Source organism: Gobio gobio (assembly GCF_949357685.1).
Source record: "Gobio gobio genome assembly, chromosome: 15".
Taxonomy (NCBI): Eukaryota; Metazoa; Chordata; class Actinopteri; order Cypriniformes; family Gobionidae; genus Gobio; species Gobio gobio.
In genome coordinates, this window is record NC_137108.1 from 18,012,374 (window position 1) to 18,030,157 (window position 17,784).

Consider the following 17,784-nt stretch of genomic DNA (forward strand, 5'->3'; position numbering starts at 1 on the left):
GCCTGTGCAATTGTCTTCTCGTCGACTCAACATGGCTGAAATTCTCAGTTACCACAGCGATAAAACGCCGGGTGATGGCATTTCATTCAGAGAATCAAATGAGAAAACAATCCACAAAGCAAGGGCTGTTTATTCAAGTTTATGCACGGGGAGATGCTGAGCGAGAGAGAATAGTATGTAGAGCGAGAGTTTAAAATACATTCTTCCCAGTGTGTGTGATCCCTGCAGTGAAAGCATATCTCTAGCTGCCAGCGCTCCGCTATTGAACTCTGTGTCAGAGCGCTGGAGTTCTCTTGTGCTTGCAGCTGTGGGGCTGAAGTGTTGTTTCCCAGCAAGTGAGCCAAACACTGTCCCTCAGCTTAAAGACCCCCCAAACACACACTCGCACACACACACACACACACACACACACACACACACACACACACACACACACACACACACACACACACACACACACACACACACACACACACACACACACACACACACACACACACACACACACACACACACACACACACACACACACACACACACACACACACACACACACACACACACACACACACACACAGACATGCACACACAGAGTGAGCACAATGGATTCAGAAAGGGCTCTCATCTGAAGAGTGTTGGCTTCTGTCTTTGAGTGTCAATTCTGTGTTCTTTTTCCCAGGCTGGATTCCTCTAGTTGTGCGACAGTTGAAGGGGCTTAGGCCCTGATTTTCATCTTCATGTCAGCTTGTATTACTCATTTCTGTTTGTGAAGGGCACACTGATGGACTTGAGTGATGTTGCAGAGCTCTTAACTTGCGTCTCGATTTAGACTCTAAACCAAAACCTTAACTGTAGTTCCATTGTACAAAATACAGATTTTTACTATTATATGTATTATTTGGTAGACGCTCTAGACAATATGAAATCCTTTTGCAATTCATTTGACTTTCAGAGTAAAACAGGATATTCAATGAGAAAAAATGTAGGATGGGAGTTTTCCATCAGTAAAAAACGAAATGTTTTGCCACACTATTAGGCCAGTGGAAGTTGTTGTAAATACGGTACAGTTTAAGACGTTTTAAAGTGTGAGATTATGCAAATGTGAAAGTGCATACTTTGAGAAATGCACATTCAATATAATGTACAAAAACCAATACAATATCACTGTAAAAAATATCCTGGTAATTGTATTGTTAGGGGGTATATATATATATATATATATATATATATATATATATATATATATATATATATATATATATATATATATATATATATATATATATATATATATATTAATATATCAGTGAGGAAAATATGTATTTGAACACCCCTGCTATAAAAAATCCAGAAATCACAATGTATGATTTTTTCACTATTTATTTGTATGATACAGCTGCAAATAAGTATTGGAACACCTGAGAAAATCAATGTTAATATTTGGTACAGTAGCCTTTGTTTGCAATTACAGAGGTCAAACGTTTCCTGTAGTTGTTCAGCAGGTTTGCACTGCAGGAGGGATTTTGGCCCACTCCTCCACACAGATCTTCTCTAGATCAGTCAGGTTTCTGGCCTGTCGCTGAGAAACACGGAGTCTGAGCTCCCTCCAAAGATTCTCTATTGGGTTTAGGTCTGGAGACTGGCTAGGCCACGCCAGAACCTTGATATGCTTCTTATAGAGCCACTCCTTGGTTATCCTGGCTGTGTGCTTCGGGTCATTGTCATGTTGGAAGACCCAGCCTCGACCCATCTTCAGTCCTCTAACTGAGGGAAGGAGGTTGTTCCCCAAAATCTCGCAATACATGGCCCCTGTCATCCTCTCCTTAATACAGTGCAGTCGCCCTGTCCCATGTGCAGAAAAACAACCCCAAAACATGATGCTTCCACCCCCATGCTTCACAGTAGGGATGGTGTTCTTGGGATGGTACTCATCATTCTTCTTCCTCCAAACACTTTTAGTGGAATTATGACCAAAAAGTTATATTTTGGTCTCATCTGACCACATGACTTTCTCCCATGACTCCTCTGGATCATCCAAATGGTCATTGGCAAACTTAAGATGGGCCTGGACATGTGCTGGTTTAAGCAAGGGAACCTTCCGTGCCATGCATGATTTCAAACCATGACGTCTTAGTGTATTACCAACAGTAACCTTGGAAACGGTGGTCCCAGCTCTTTTCAGGTCATTGACCAGCTCCTCTCGTGTAGTTCTGGGCTGATTTCTCACCTTTCTTAGGATCATTGAGACCCCACAAGGTGAGATCTTGCATGGAGCCCCAGTCCAAGGGAGATTGACAGTCATGTTTAGCTTCTTCCATTTTCTAATGATTGCTCCAACAGTGGACCTTTTTTCACCAAGCTGCTAGGCAATTTCCCCCGTAGCCCTTTCCAGCCTTGTGGAGGTGTACAATTTTGTCTCTAGTGTCTTTGGACAGCTTTTTGGTCTTGGCCATGTTAGTAGTTGGATTATTACTGATTGTATGGGGTGGACAGGTGTCTTTATGCAGCTAACGACCTCAAACAGGTGCATCTAATTTAGGATAATAAATGGGGTGGAGGTGGACATTTTAAAGGCAGACTAACAGGTCTTTGAGGGTCAGAATTCTAGCTGATAGACAGGTGTTCAAATACTTATTTGCAGCTGTATCATACAAATAAATAGTTAAAAAACATACATTATGATTTATGGATTTTTTTTTTAGATTATGTCTCTCACAGTGGACATGCAGCTACGATGACAATTTCAGACCCCTCCATGATTTCTAAGTGGGAGAACTTGCAAAATAGCAGGGTGTTCAAATACTTTTTTCCTCACTATATATATATGGGAGCGTGGGGCACAACCTAATGCGGGGTTAGTTGTAACACGCATGTTTTAACCCTTTCCACACATGCCAGAATGACGAAACGTAGTGTATTTACTAATTGCCAAATCAACATTATTTAGAGAAAAAATAGCGCCAAAATTAAAAAATCTCTGGAAGATATTACGAAACATGTTTTTAACCAGAGCAAAAGTAAATTTCTTACTTAAGTTTAGTTTTCATCTCTGTTTTTTGTGTTTATTTAAAATAAGACAAATCCGATAATATTGTAATCTTATATCTGTTATTTAACAGTTGAGATCGTTCTTTACTGCTGATCTAACAGCAGAAGACACGAGCCGCGATTTTTATCCCAGTTGCGCAGATGGGGTGCGTTGTAACTGCGTTACATTGAGCCCCTATTAGAAATATGCCATTATATCATATACTTTTATGAATTCTTTTGAGAAACCATGAGGAAACGATGAATAATGTCTGAGAGTTAATGTTCAGAAATTATTAATTATTATTATGTTTTGAACTACGCTTTATAGCTGTATTTAGCGATGTGTTTGTAGTCAAACTCAAAAATTTGTATATTTTGTATGTTTAAAAAATGCCATTATTTTATTTTAAAAAGTTAATAATTGTATTTTGTTGACAACATATTTTAGTTTGTCTTGTATATTTTTTTGATTATATCAGGTAACATTTTAAGCTGTTATTTTGTCATGTTACATCGTGCCCCACCAAATGTTACAATGTACCCCACCTATGGGGCATGTTGTCACATTTCACTTCCATTCTTTCGGGGTAAATCAAGAAAAAAGTATACACTGTATTAATGATAGAAAAACACATAATTGTACTAGACATGTGTGCAATTAATGTGGGAAAAAATAAATACTCTGAACCCCAAGTGGATTTACACAAACTGAGAAAGTCAAAAAGTGTTAGGTTGTGCCCCGCTCTCCCCCTATACCGATCAAGCATAACATTATTACAGGTCAAGTGAATAACACTGATTATCTCTTCATCATGGCACCTGTTAGTGGGTGGGATATATTAGGCAGAAAGTGAACATTTTGTCCTCAAAGTTGATGTGTTAGAAGCAGGAAAAACGGGCAAGCGACCAGTCAGGGTGCCCATGCTGACCCCTGTCCACCACCGAAAGCACCAACAGTGGGCACGTGAGCATCAGAACTGGACCACGGAGCAATGGAAGAAGGTGCCCTAGTCTGATGAATCACATTGTTTTACATCACGTGGATGGCCGGGTGCATGCGTTGCTTACCTGGGGAACACATGGCACCAGGACACACTATGGGAAGAAGGCCAGCCGGCTGAGGCAGTGTGATGCTTTGGGCAATGTTCTACTGGGAAACCTTGGGTCCTGCCATCCATGTGGATGTTACTTTGACATGTACCACCTACCTAAGTAAGCATTGTTGCAGACTGTACCTTTCATGGAAACGGTATTCCCTGTTGGCTGTGGTCTCTTTCAGCAGGATAATGCGCCCTGCCCAAAGCAGGAATGGTTTGAGGAGCACAACAATCAGTTGGAGGTGTTTTTGTATATTATTATAGATGTATTTAATAAGTACTATTATACTTATAATGTTGTTATCTACTTCAAATAATTTACTTACTAATAACCACCATAATGCAGGTGGTAAAAGAGAAAACTATATGATGAGGGCTAAAATAATTCAATAAATATTAACTGAAAAACAGAAAACGGAACCCTCTATTGTACATAAATGAGAACACAAATGAGAAGAAACAAAAGTATTTTATTTCCGTTTTTCCACTGTATATGGTAAGGTAAATTATAGTTAACCAATTTATGTTTTTACTACAGCTTTTTATCTTTTGTTCTCTAAAAATTGCTAATATTTTTTACAATGCACCTTACACTACATGAGAGGTCGTTGGAGGGGAAGGGTTGAGAAACAAGAGGCCTTGATGTCAGCGGAAATGTAAAGTCGTTTCAATGGCGGAGCAAGTCATTATATTTTTTTATTACCTTGCTTTTTTCAATTCACTAGTGAATTGTTCACGAGAACAGGCACTTGTATTAAGAGAGTAAATGGGACAATTTTATGTTGACTTTAAATGTGACTTTAACTGCATTCATGGCTTTCATTTTAGTTTCCTGGTTAGTCTAACTCATGACGTTAGCATTGCTAGCATCACGCTCTACTAGTTTAGCTATATAAACAATATGGGATTTCAAACATCAAACCCATTAAGACTCATCAAGTCTCAAAATACCAATTTGTGAAGACATTCTCCATTCAATATTCAACATAAAGCAGAATGTTCTTCCCCACGAACCCTCTGCCTTTGTTAAGAATGTAATTCCTATCCACTCATATTTAAACACTTATCTATTACACCGGTGGCTAACATGGGCCATTAGGACTCACCGGGCAGAACAGCTATTATGAACTTCATTTCAAACCGCCTCCAGCAGAGGTTCAGTGCCACTGGATAATTCATTTCTGCAGCAAAGTGTCTACATTTTAAGAAACATTGGGTTCATATCAATGGATATTTCAAAGACTCAGAGGTGCCATTCTTTAGTCCGTTCTTTGTTTTGTGTCCTACCACCATGCCTCAGAGGTTGTTGTGGTTTCTCATCAGTCCTATTGTCTCTGGTGCATCTGTGCCTGTCAGTAGGTGGTCAGCACAGCTCAATCTGCCCACTCTGGACCTTCAACCTGACCTGCATGGTTTCAGCTGCTCCTGACATGTTCATAAATCCAGGCGTGGATGGCATGTGAAGATGAACATGCGGCAGACATTTCACCTGCTGTCTACACACAGCTCCTGCCCTGCAGAAAACCTCCCCTCCTGTGGATTCGGTTACGGAGAGCTTTTCTAACAAGGACGTTGCGTTCGATACAGGGTCAGAAATGAACTTTTCTACTGAGGCATTGTCCTTTATGTGAAATAAAACCAAATGCTTCATGCAATCAGAATACAATATACGCTGTAAACCTGAATAAGATGGCAAAACTCCCAAAAATTGAGGTAATCGGTTACATAACATTTTTTAGTAAGCAGAACTTTCTGATTTTTTATTTTGTACTCATACATTTTAATTGCTCTAAACTTCAAATATTTTTGAGTTAGATAACTCATACATTTAAATAAAAATGATCAGCTTAAATATTTTTAGTAGTGGAAACTTAACTAGTTAATGGAATAAATGCTACCTTGCTAATTGATAGTATTAGCATAGCATAGCACTTGCTGAATGAGCAATAGAAAACATTTAACATTATATATGTTCTCAAACTAAGCCCATGATGGTAACCCTACAAAAAAACCCAACATGAAACTCTTTTAAACTAACATAGCAAAACATTAAACAAGACCCTTAACATTAATCTTGCACCAAAAAAATTATATAACACTTAATTTTAGCATTTAAAATCAAATCATTCAGGAACATTTATAAAACTCAAAACAATGAAACAATTCCGATTACTTAAAATGTGTCCGTTTTGTGAAGAGAAGAAAGTTCTAAATACTCATAAAAGTTCATTTGATTGAACTAACTTGTTTAATTTGAGTTGGCTCTACTCAAACCAATTAATTATTTTGAGCGTTAGGGTTTACAGTGAGTGCTACCAATAAAATGTTATATCAACATCAACAAAAGTCATCTTTTCACCACAAAGGTGGACCACAAGCTGCGTCTGATATGGCATTTATGTTTATTTTAGGGCTGGAACTGACGACTACTATTTTTTCAATTGATTAATCTATCGATTATTTTACGATTTCCCATTCCCATGCAAAAAAATGTTCCCCATTACTGAAGAGGTTCATGACTTAAGCTGGGTGCACACTGCGATTTATAATAGTCCTTCACGTTTGTTCCTTGTCAGACTGTACGTACATGATCCCCGCTGTCAGCCATGTCACACTGTAAGATCTCAGTTGTCATTAATGTCAGACTGTGCGATAGTCTAGGCGCGCGCACGCAAGAAAACTCTTTCGGAGTTCATCATTTATATTCATCATGACAGTGAGCTGCATTACACGCGGGACTGAAATGGTGGCTACAAAGAAATCTCAAGCGCTCATTTTGTGTCACAGTTTGTCTTGAAAAGCGAAGATAATTTGACGGTCGTCGTAGGAGAAGTCACACTGCAGGATTGTGCGGCAAATCTTCTGACACTGCCAGAATTTCGTCTGAGGTAAAATTTGATCGCAGATGTCATTAATCGGCTGCCGGTGAACATGTCAAACTAACGATCAAAGACTTCAGATTTTAGCCTAGGATCAGAGGAATCTTTTAGGATTTGCTAAATTTGTCTCAGACGGCCAAATCGTGGCCAAAATCGCACAGTGTGCACCCGGCTTTAGTTAGTCAGTTTGCTTATAAACACACGGGCCATAATCACTGTTTACACTGCAAAATGAATCTCTTATATCGTATTTATACTTTGTTGTGATGAGAGGATTTGCAAGAGTGTGGAATTCAGACAGTGAACAAAACGCTGACGTATTCAGCAGTGACTAATGTAAATGCCTCCCATTGGCATTGCATTCATAACGACAACAACATTTTTTGTGATTGGTTTTAATTCTCAATGTCGCAAAAACACGCATAAAAAACATCTGATGCAACTTGAGCAGATCTAAATGTAATGCCGCATTACTTTTCATTCAATTTCACATTTTACTTTACTCATGATAGCCATAATAGATTTATTTCAATTGTGCATGGGCAGTTTTTGCCCCCTTATCTTGAATTTTGGGGGCATTTTTGTTCATTTTCATGGTATTTTTGCCCATTAATTTTCTCTCATTTATTTGACTTCTGCACCTCCCCCAGTTTAGCACCTCCACAAGCATTATTCGTGGTCATACCCTGTAGTGATGTGATCTGCTACCCTACCAGGTGAGAATGAGGGATGCATGTGCCATCGGCGCACACAAGAACTCACACCTGCGTATGCAACCGCATTGACCTAGCAACTGCCTTGAGAGCATTTGGTTGTCAACACCGGATGCCTCTCCATCTGTTGGCCCAGCGGAGAGCTTCGCTCGGCCCAGGAAGGGCTCGGGGAGTGTGAACCTGCTGAATTTGACCGTGTTGCCCAGCATGGCACCATAGGTGGGCTGTCAGGCCGATGTCTAACATGGACCTGACTTCTGGTGCCTTTGAACGTTGACCCACTTTGCTTGTTCTTGATTTCAGCGCTTGTCAAAGTCAAATGAGGACCAGCAAGGGTGTTTGAGACCTTGTTGACTTTGAGAGGATGTGAAGAGAATCAAAAAAATTACAACTCTTTATTGTTCTCGCTGATCAGCAGCTGTTGTACTTGAATGACTTAGAGTTTACACGACACCGTTTTAAACTTCAAACTGAAAACTTTGTATGTGTTTTGGTCGTTCATTTACATGACAACAGCATTTTTGTTTTCAAAGGGCAAGTTTTTGAAAACGATATTATTATTGTGAATTTGTGAAAAAGGTGACGTCATGCACACGTATTACGTGTTCAATAGGTGCATAGTGTTTCTTTTCAAAGTGACATCGCCAACTGGCATGAATAATACAGCGCTTTAGTCGCTTTCGCAGATCCGTGTGAACAGGGATCATTTTGACAACATTGTCGCCTCTACGCAAAAAACGCAAAAGAAAAACTTTTCCATTTTTAGTACATTGTTGTTGTGTAAACGTACCCTTAGTCCAGTATTTTTTCCTTTGGTTGATTGTTTATAGATTTGCCATCCACCTTGTTTTGGTATGCAATTATTTATTTCTAAAACCGTTTTTTTTTTTTGTCATAGTTTTGTTGAACATATCTTTGTAAATTAGTAGTCAACTTTACTCTGACTAAAGTGGTGTCCTATTTTAGGGTACATTTACATGTAATTGTGTCCATCATTTACATGTCATTTTGTACAGACGCTAGTTAGCCTATAATTATTGTTGTGTACGTATAGGATATGTTTGGGTAATTAACCCACTATAGGAAAACACTTCAGTTTTCATTCCTCCATACAGAATAAATATTTAATTACAAAGATGTTAAAGATTAGCAGACAGGATGTCAATTCATTATGTGATAAACTTATGCTGAATCCGAAATCGCATACACTCTAAAAAATGCTGGGTTAAAAATAACCCAAGTTGGGTTGAAAATGGACTAACCCAGCAATTGGGTTGTTTTAACCCAGCAGTTGGGTTAAATGTTTGCTTAAAACAACCCAATTGCTGGGTTAGTCCATTTTCAACCCAACTTGGGTTCCCTTTCGTTCAGTCACTACGACGTAACGTTAGTGACTAACGAATGGGGGTTTCGCTTAGAAGCCTATCAACTTCGAGTTTTGAGAAAACGCCCAATGGCGTGCCAATGCCATGGGGCATGCGGAATTTGCATACGTAGCTCCGCCTCACTGCGTGAGTATATAAGGAAGTACGAGGCAATATCGCATTATGTTTCTGCTTTCGGAGCCAAGAGTACCTACCTCTTCACTCCTACAGCCTTCTGAGACTCTGTCAGCTTCTTCGAGACGAGCAGCTTTCCAGTCGGTGTTGGTGTGACGGCGCGTTCCAGTGATCGCATACTTCCTGCCTGCTGATCTGTGCAGTGGTCCGCCTGACAGCTGGTGTGTGTTTCCCTGGGCGCTTCGGCATCGACTGCAAGGTTTTCCTCTCACAAAAAGAGCTTGCGCGTGGCACGTCTTTTTCAAGACGGTTCGCCCGTGCACTTCCGGGTGCGATCGATTTTCCGCTGCTGTCTGAGGACGCATTCACTGCTCGAGCGTGTTTGGGCTTCAGCGCGCACGGGCAGTGTTTGCGGATGTGTCACGTTTCCATTGCGGGGGCGTGACCATCGCGATGTCACGGTCGAGACTCAATGATCTCCGTGAGGAGAGAGAGTCCCCTCTGCCACACCCCAATCTACCGTCCCCGAGTGAGATGGTACTTTGGCTGGTGGCCAGGGTGACCTGAGGGCGGTGCTGTGGTATTAAGAACCCCGACGTTCATTCCTCGGGCCACACCCCCCTCTTATACATCGCTTCCGCGAGTGTTGGATTGAATCTACGGCCCGTCTCTGACGCCCCGTTCGTTCAGTTCACGCTCCGGATAGCAGTGAGATGTCGATCGCCGCATCCCAAGGTGGGCTGGAGTCCTTTGGGGATGACGATTAGGTTGTGCTCCGCCTCCGGGTGTGTCAGCACTGCCTGATCTGACCTAAAGTTGACAGCCATGTTATCTCGGGCAGCCGCGAGTCTCGCGCTGGTGTGGAACTCCGCCCAGTCACGGGTGCTCGTGGTTGCGCGATTGGTTTTTGGGGGCGGCACCCGACAGCTGTTGGGCCCCGCCCCCAATGCCTTTCGCTCCCGGGGTGCATGAGGAGATCACGCGGTCCCGGAAGTCCCCGTGCTTCTCGCGACCGTTTGGTGGCCTCCTCCGCCTTCTCTGCCCTTGATGGGGCCGCGGCCTAGGGTACACTGGGGCCCCCTCCCCCCCCCACTGTTGAACTCTCTGTTGCGCACTACGGTGTCCACAGAGGGCTTTGACGTGGCGTGGTGTGGCTGTCCTAAGCACCCCCCCCCAAAGCCTGTGGGCTCGTCTACTTCGGTGGCGTGGTCCCGCAGTGCTACGGGCAGGCCGCCGCCCCTTTGCACATGCACAAGGGTGGAGCCGACCCAGGGCTCTTCATTGAGCTGCGTGCCGCAACTGACCCCGCCCCCGGGCGGTGAAGGTGGCCACACGCTCCCTGGGTCGGGCGATGTCCACAGCTGTGGTCCGGGAGAACACCAGGCCTTACCTGGTGATGTGGAGGACGTTGAGCGGGCCCGCCTCCTCAACTCACCCATATCCCAGGCTGGCCTCTTCGGCGGCGCGGCTGAGAACTGCGCCCAACAGTTCTCGGCCGCCCCAGAGCAGACTGAGGCTGCAACACGTACTGCCCCGGCGGCCAGCTGCTGCACCAGCCGCCGGCCCAGTCGCCTCAGTCCGCTCGCCGCCGAGGGCGCCCTCCCTCTTCCCGCCCGGCCCCAGCAGCAGCCTTCACCTGGGCCGCGCCGTGGAGGTGGTTGAGGATGTCGCCCAGTCCGCTTCCCAGACTGGTTAAACGCCAGGATGGAGGTGGACAACTCAGAGATGGGTTCCAGTTCTTCCCAGGGGATGGTAGCAGGGCCTCTCCTTCCCCCGGTGGAGGGCCGGGGGAAAATCCTTCCGCTGCTGGCCCCCGGGCTAGCGGCGCTTGGGAAGAACTCATGTTCCTGTCTCTGAGCCCCCAGAGATCGGTGACGGCAGTGCGCGCCACCCTCGGGTCACGCCACTCTCGTCCCTCTCTGTCGCCAGCCCCCTGGCAGAGCAGACCCCCGTGGAACGCGAGTCCTTCCCTGGTCTCCTCTGTCAGGGCGCAGCCGTTAACCGTGCTCCGACCCGGGGACGCCCAACAGCCTCCCCTGTCCGCGCCGGTAACGCTGCCTCGCTGCCCCACCCGGGGTACGCCTACTGTCCGTATGACCCCGTTGGTGCAGTCTCTGGAAGCCTGGCTTCAGCTTCCGGGGCTGTCCCGCTGGGTTGCCCGGACCGTCAGGCTCGGCTACGCGATTCAGTTCGCGCAGGCTCCTCCCCGTTACAGGGGAGTCCGCTATACCGTGACCGGGGCCCATGCCCCCGTCATGCGTGCGGAGATTGCCACTCTACTGGCGAAGGGTGCGATCGAGCCTGTCCCTCCAGCCGAAATGAGGTCGGGGTTCTACAGCCCCTACTTCATTGTACCCAAGAAAACCGGTGGGTTACGGCCAATCCTGGACCTTCGCATCTTGAACCGATCCCTTCACCGGCTTCCGTTCAAGATGTTGACTGCGAAACGCCTTTTCGAATGCGTTCGTCCGGACGATTGGTTTGCAGCGATCGACCTGAAGGACGCCTACTTCCATGTCTCCATCCTTCCTCGACACAGACCGTTCCTACGGTTTGCTTTCGAGGGGCGGGCATACCAGTACGCAGTTCTCCCATTCGGGTTATCTCTGTCCCCTCGCGTCTTCACGAAGATCGCCGAGGCAGCCCTTGCGCCCCTTTGGCAGCACGGGGTCCGCATCCTGAACTACCTCGACGACTGGCTCATACTAGGCCACTCTCGAGAGCAGGTTTGCGGACACAGAGATCTGGTTCTCCACCACTTAACCCGTCTGGGCCTTCGGGTCAACTGGGAGAAGAGCAAACTCTGCCCAGTGCAGAGGATCTCTTTTCTCGGTATGGAGATCGACTCGGTCGCCATGTACGCGCAGCTTTCGAGCGAGCGCGCGCAGTCTCTGCTGACTTGCCTCCGACAAATCGAGAGCAAGAATGCGGTTCCACTGAAACTTTTTCAGAGGCTCCTGGGGCATATGGCATCTGCAGCCGCGGTAACGCCGCTCGGATTGCTTCATATGAGACCGCTTCAGCACTGGCTTCGCGATCGAGTCCCGAGATGGGCATGGCAGTCTGGCACGCTCCGGATCCAAGTGACTCGGGCCTGCTTACAGACACTCACCCCGTGGTCGAACCTCAGCTTTCTACGGGCCGGTGTGCCCTTAGGACGAGTTTCCAGGCATGTTGTCGTATCGACGGATGCCTCTGCCACGGGCTGGGGTGCCATGTGCAATGGACAAGCAGCCGCGGGCTCCTGGACAGGACCCCAGCGCCTCCTGCATGTCAATTGCCTCGAGTTGCTGGCAGTACGGTTCGCCCTGCACCGCTTCCGAGCGTTGCTGAAGGGTCAACATGTGCTCGTCCGGACAGACAACACGGCCGTAGTAGCGTACATCAACCACCAGGGCGGTCTACGCTCCCGCCGCATGTCTCAACTCGCCCGCCATCTCGTCTTATGGAGTCAGAAGCGCCTGAGGTCCCTTCGTGCTGTCCATATTCCGGGAGTCCTGAACCACGCAGCCGACGAGCTCTCGCGGTTTCAGCCTCTCCCGGGAGAATGGAGACTCCATCCCCGGACGGTTCAGCTGATTTGGGAACAGTTCGGCGACGCACAGGTAGACCTGTTTGCCTCCCACGACTCTTCCCACTGCAGCCTGTATTATTCCCTGACCGAGGGCACGCTCGGCACGGATGCACTGGCGCACAGCTGGCCGCGGGGCCTACGCAAATATGCGTTTCCCCCAGTGAGCCTACTCGCACAGCTTCTGTGCAAGATCAGGGAGGACAAGGAGCAGGTCCTTTTGGTCGCCCCGTACTGGCACGGCCGGACCTGGTTCCCCGAACTCATTCTCCTTGCGACAGCCCCTCCCTGGCCTATTCCTCTGAGACCGGACCTCCTTACTCAGAGACGGGGCACCCATTGGCACCCGCGTCCCGACCTTTGGAACCTCCACGTGTGGCTCCTAGACGGGACCCGGCAGGTTTGAGTGGCCTACCACCTACGGTGGTCGCCACCATCACTTCCGCTAGGGCAGAGTCCACTCGGCATGCCTATGCGTTGAAGTGGAACCTCTTCGTCACCTGGTGCTCTTCCCGCCAAGAAGACCCCTGGAAATGTCCGATCGGGTCCGTGCTTGAGTTTCTCCAAGAGGGGCTGGAGCGAAGGCTGTCTCCCTCCACCCTCAAGGTATATGTGGCCGCAATATCTGCCCACCACGATCTCTTGGAGAACAAAAAGGTAAGTCAGCACGACCTGGTCATCAGGTTCCTGAGGGGAGCTAGGAGACTGAATCCTCCTCGCTCTCCTCTCGTACCCTCTTGGGACCTCGCAGTAGTACTAACTGCTCTGCAGAGACCTCCCTTTGAGCCTTTGCGGTCGGTCGATATTAAGTTTCTGTCTATGAAGACGGCTCTGCTGACCGCATTGGCCTCAGTCAAGAGGGTCGGGGACCTGCAGGCATTTTCGGTTGACGAAGCGTGCCTGGAGTTCGGGCCGGCTAACTCTCACGTGATCCTGAGACCCCGGCCTGGATATGTGCCCAAGGTTCCCACCACTCCGTTCAAGGACCAGGTGGTGAACCTGCAAGCGCTGCCTTTGGAGGAGGCAGACCCAGCCTTGGCATTGCTCTGTCCAGTACGCGCTCTCCGCGCCTACGTAGACATGACGCAGTGTTTCAGGACCTCAGACCAGCTCTTTGTCTGTTATGGTGGAGAGCGGAAGGGAAGTGCTCTCTCAAAGCAAAGGCTGTCTCACTGGATAGTGGACACCATTGCTTTGGCTTACCAGCAGCAAGGCCGACCTTGTCCCCTTGGTGTGAGGGCACACTCCACCCGGAGTGTGGCTTCCTCTTGGGCTCTAGCGCATGGCGCCTCGCTAGCAGACATCTGCAGAGCTGCAGGCTGGGCGACACCCAACACATTCGCCAGATTCTACAATCTCCGAGTGGAGCCAGTGTCCGACTATGTACTCGCCCCCCCGAGGGGCCGGTGATGGGCCAGGCTCAGGTGTCTTCGCTTGCTCGCCACTCCACTCCACGGACTGGATACGTGCGATATTTCCTCAGGTGAGCTCCCCGAGAGCCCTGAGCTCCTCCAGCACTGTCGACGCCGACATCAGTTCAGTCTGCCCTCTCGAGCCCAGACCCTCATGTCCGGCCAGGTGCCCCATGTGCATGGTTCCCTCCGGCGACCCCCACATGTGTATTTCACCGTAAGTCTCCGCAGTGAGCGGGTTTCTTCCCTTGGCGTGTCCCCGCCACCCCTAGGGTTAAAAATCCACCTTCGGCTGGTACCCTAGAGATCTTCCATATGCAACCCTCTCCGGGTCATATGTGTCTCTTAAGTCCTCCCCACGGGTAGGCATCTTTGGCATTCCCTCACTGGGATATGCTTCCCAGTGTACCTTAGTATTCCTGTGTTAAGTGGGAGTCCTTCGTCCGTACTAGTCTTACGACAGGGTACTCACACTTACGCAGGGCACTGGAAGACAGCTGAGTGGCGGGATTATATTGGGACCCCCATTCGTTAGTCACTAACGTTACGTCGTAGTGACTGAACGAAAGGGAACGTCTCGGTTACGGATGTAACCCTCGTTCCCTGAGGAGGGAACGGAGACGTAACGTCCCCTTGCCACATCGAGCTGTGTTGCCTGGAACGCAGGAGTTCAGTCTTGGCTCCTCAAGCAGGTAACATAATGCGATATTGCCTCGTACTTCCTTATATACTCACGCAGTGAGGCGGAGCTACGTATGCAAATTCCGCATGCCCCATGGCATTGGCACGCCATTGGGCGTTTTCTCAAAACTCGAAGTTGATAGGCTTCTAAGCGAAACCCCCATTCGTTAGTCACTAACGTTACGTCTCCGTTCCCTCCTCAGGGAACGAGGGTTACATCCGTAACCGAGACGTTATTTTTTCCAGCATTTTTTAGAGTGTACTTACCTACTATATAGTAGGTGAAAACAGTATGTGAAAGGGGGGGGGGGGGGGTATTCAAAAGAGGACTTACTAAGATACAAGTGTATGCACTACTTGCTTTATGCAAGCACTATATAGGATAAGTCACAAGGATTTACCCTATTATACTTTATCTTTGTAAATTAGTAGTCAACTTTACTCTGACTAAAGTGGTGTCCTATTTTAGGGGACATTTACATATCAATGATGTGCTAAAAAAAAGAAAGGTTTCTACAGATGACAACATTATCAAAACGATCCCCATTCACACAGATCTGTGAAAATGACTATTAACGCTGTATTATGCATGCCAGACAAGTAGTTGGCGATGCCACTTTGTGAAGAGACTACGTGCCAGCTCACATATGCATTCTTTTACTACAGTGCACTCGAGCCGATTGCACATGACTATAGAGACAAATTACATAATCTATCATTTGTTTGTCAGATTTTCATTCTAAGGATGTTAATCTTCATAATTTTGTATTACTTTGTCTTCTGGGTAAATTTCATCTTCACAAAACCAGAACCATTCACTGTAATCCCAATTTTAGTATGTTCTTCTCTGTAACGAGGTATGTAAATATGGGAAGAAGGAGCCGGGAACAGGGGAACGTTCAACACTTTAATCCAAAATAAGCAAACTGAGCGTAAAACGCAGGCAGCCCCTCGCGGACGGCTGCCGCGCGCACACATAATAAAACATAAACAAAACATAACATAAAATCCAGGCCGATCCTTTCTCGTCCTTCACTGTCCTCCATGAGAGATCCGAGACCGGTGTGACGGACCGCTGGCCTTGTACCGCTCTCTCACGGCTCTCGCCCCCGCCCTGCTTGTCACATTCTCTGATATAAAGTCTCTTTTTACCCTATCATTTGTTAGTCAGTTTGTTACCCAGTTCCTATGGACTAAACACGTAATGCGCATGAAGTCACAGTTTTCACAGATTCACACTTTTGTAGTTTACACAGAGATGATAAGGGTTTTGCTTTCAAAAACTTTTGCTTTGAAACCCATTTTTAAAAGTTTGCCTTTTCAGGCCACCAAAACACTGTTGTTGTGTAAATGAACGGGCAAAGCGTATAAAAAGCCTTCTATTTTTAGTAGGGGTGTAACGATTCATCTACTACATCGATGTATCGATTTATATTCCTATGATCTAACTACATCGATCTGTGCTCGGCAAGTTGGCCTTCCGGACGACATATATCGATCTAACATCGTTTTAAAAGGTAATCAATCGATTGTATCGATAAAAGGAAATAAAGCATTTGATTTAAGCACGTCAGACTTTATATGGATGTTTTTTCTTAGCACTTTTAATGATAAAGGCGTTAAACGTTACTCGATTCAGTCTGCCTATCTGTGACATCATCGCCACGCACCAGCAGCAGCGCTAAGAAAACAAAACATAGCATAGCGGATGGCAGAGGAGAAGCCAATGAGTGAGAAATTATCAAGACACCAGGAGAAAGAGCTACCTGTACTTTCAACCCTTGCTAAATGTTAATGTTACCTGTGCATTCCTGGCACCAGTGTGCCAGCAGAGCGAGTTTTTAGTACTGCTGGCGACATAGTGAACGCACAGAGAAGTGTTCTGCGGTCAGATCATGTTGATCAGTTGATATTTTTGAAAAAAAAAAAATCTGTTGGGTCATTGAAGAGGAGTTGGTTACATTTTATCTTTTGTTAAATATTGTTTGTTTATTAAACAGAGTAGTAGCAGGTTCAGTCAGTTTATTCAACATGAAGAAATGTTGGTTGCACTTTATTTTTGATAATGATATTGTATTTGTATTATTTTAATGTTGAAAAACAACAGCAAAAGTAGCAGGTAAACTTACTTTTAATTAAACCTGAAGAGAAGTTAGTTGCACTTTATTTTTGATATTAATATTGTAATATTTTTATGTTGGAAAACAAAAGCAGAAGTAGCAGGTTAACCTACTTTTGAAATTTTGGTTGCACTTACTGTGCTTTTATTGAAAATGTATTGAATATTGAAAATGAGAGCAGAAAAGGTTAACTTCCTGTTAATTCAACCTAAACTTTTGGGTGCATTTTATTCAAATAAAATGTGAATGCATTTTCCATTAATTGTTGTTTACTTGTTTGTTTATATCCATAATTAATTGATACCTGACTCCCTTACAAGAAACAACAGGAATCTAGGAAACTTCACCTGCACTGACCAGTATCCAGATATTTATTTCAGTCACACAATTTTTTGGCTAAAAAGTTACTGAATCGATTTCAAGTCACTGAATCGTCTCGGATCGTATCGTTCTAAATGAACCAATATCGTCCTTGAATCGTATCGACAACCTCAAATCGTGATACGAATTGAATCGTTGTTAAAACGAATCGTTACACCCCTAATTTTTAGTTGAAAACAGTGTTGTGTAAACGTCCCCTCAGTCAATAGAAATAACATTTTAATTGACAAAAAAGTGCAAAATTAAACCAAATATTCAATCGTTTTATATATTTAAACATATTAAATTTTAACTAGTTGTAAGATTCGAATGAGTATGCTACTGTAATAGGCACATCATTTTGTAATAACATTTTAATAACATTGTAATAACAGTATTTTACATGAGATTTAGTGAGTTGT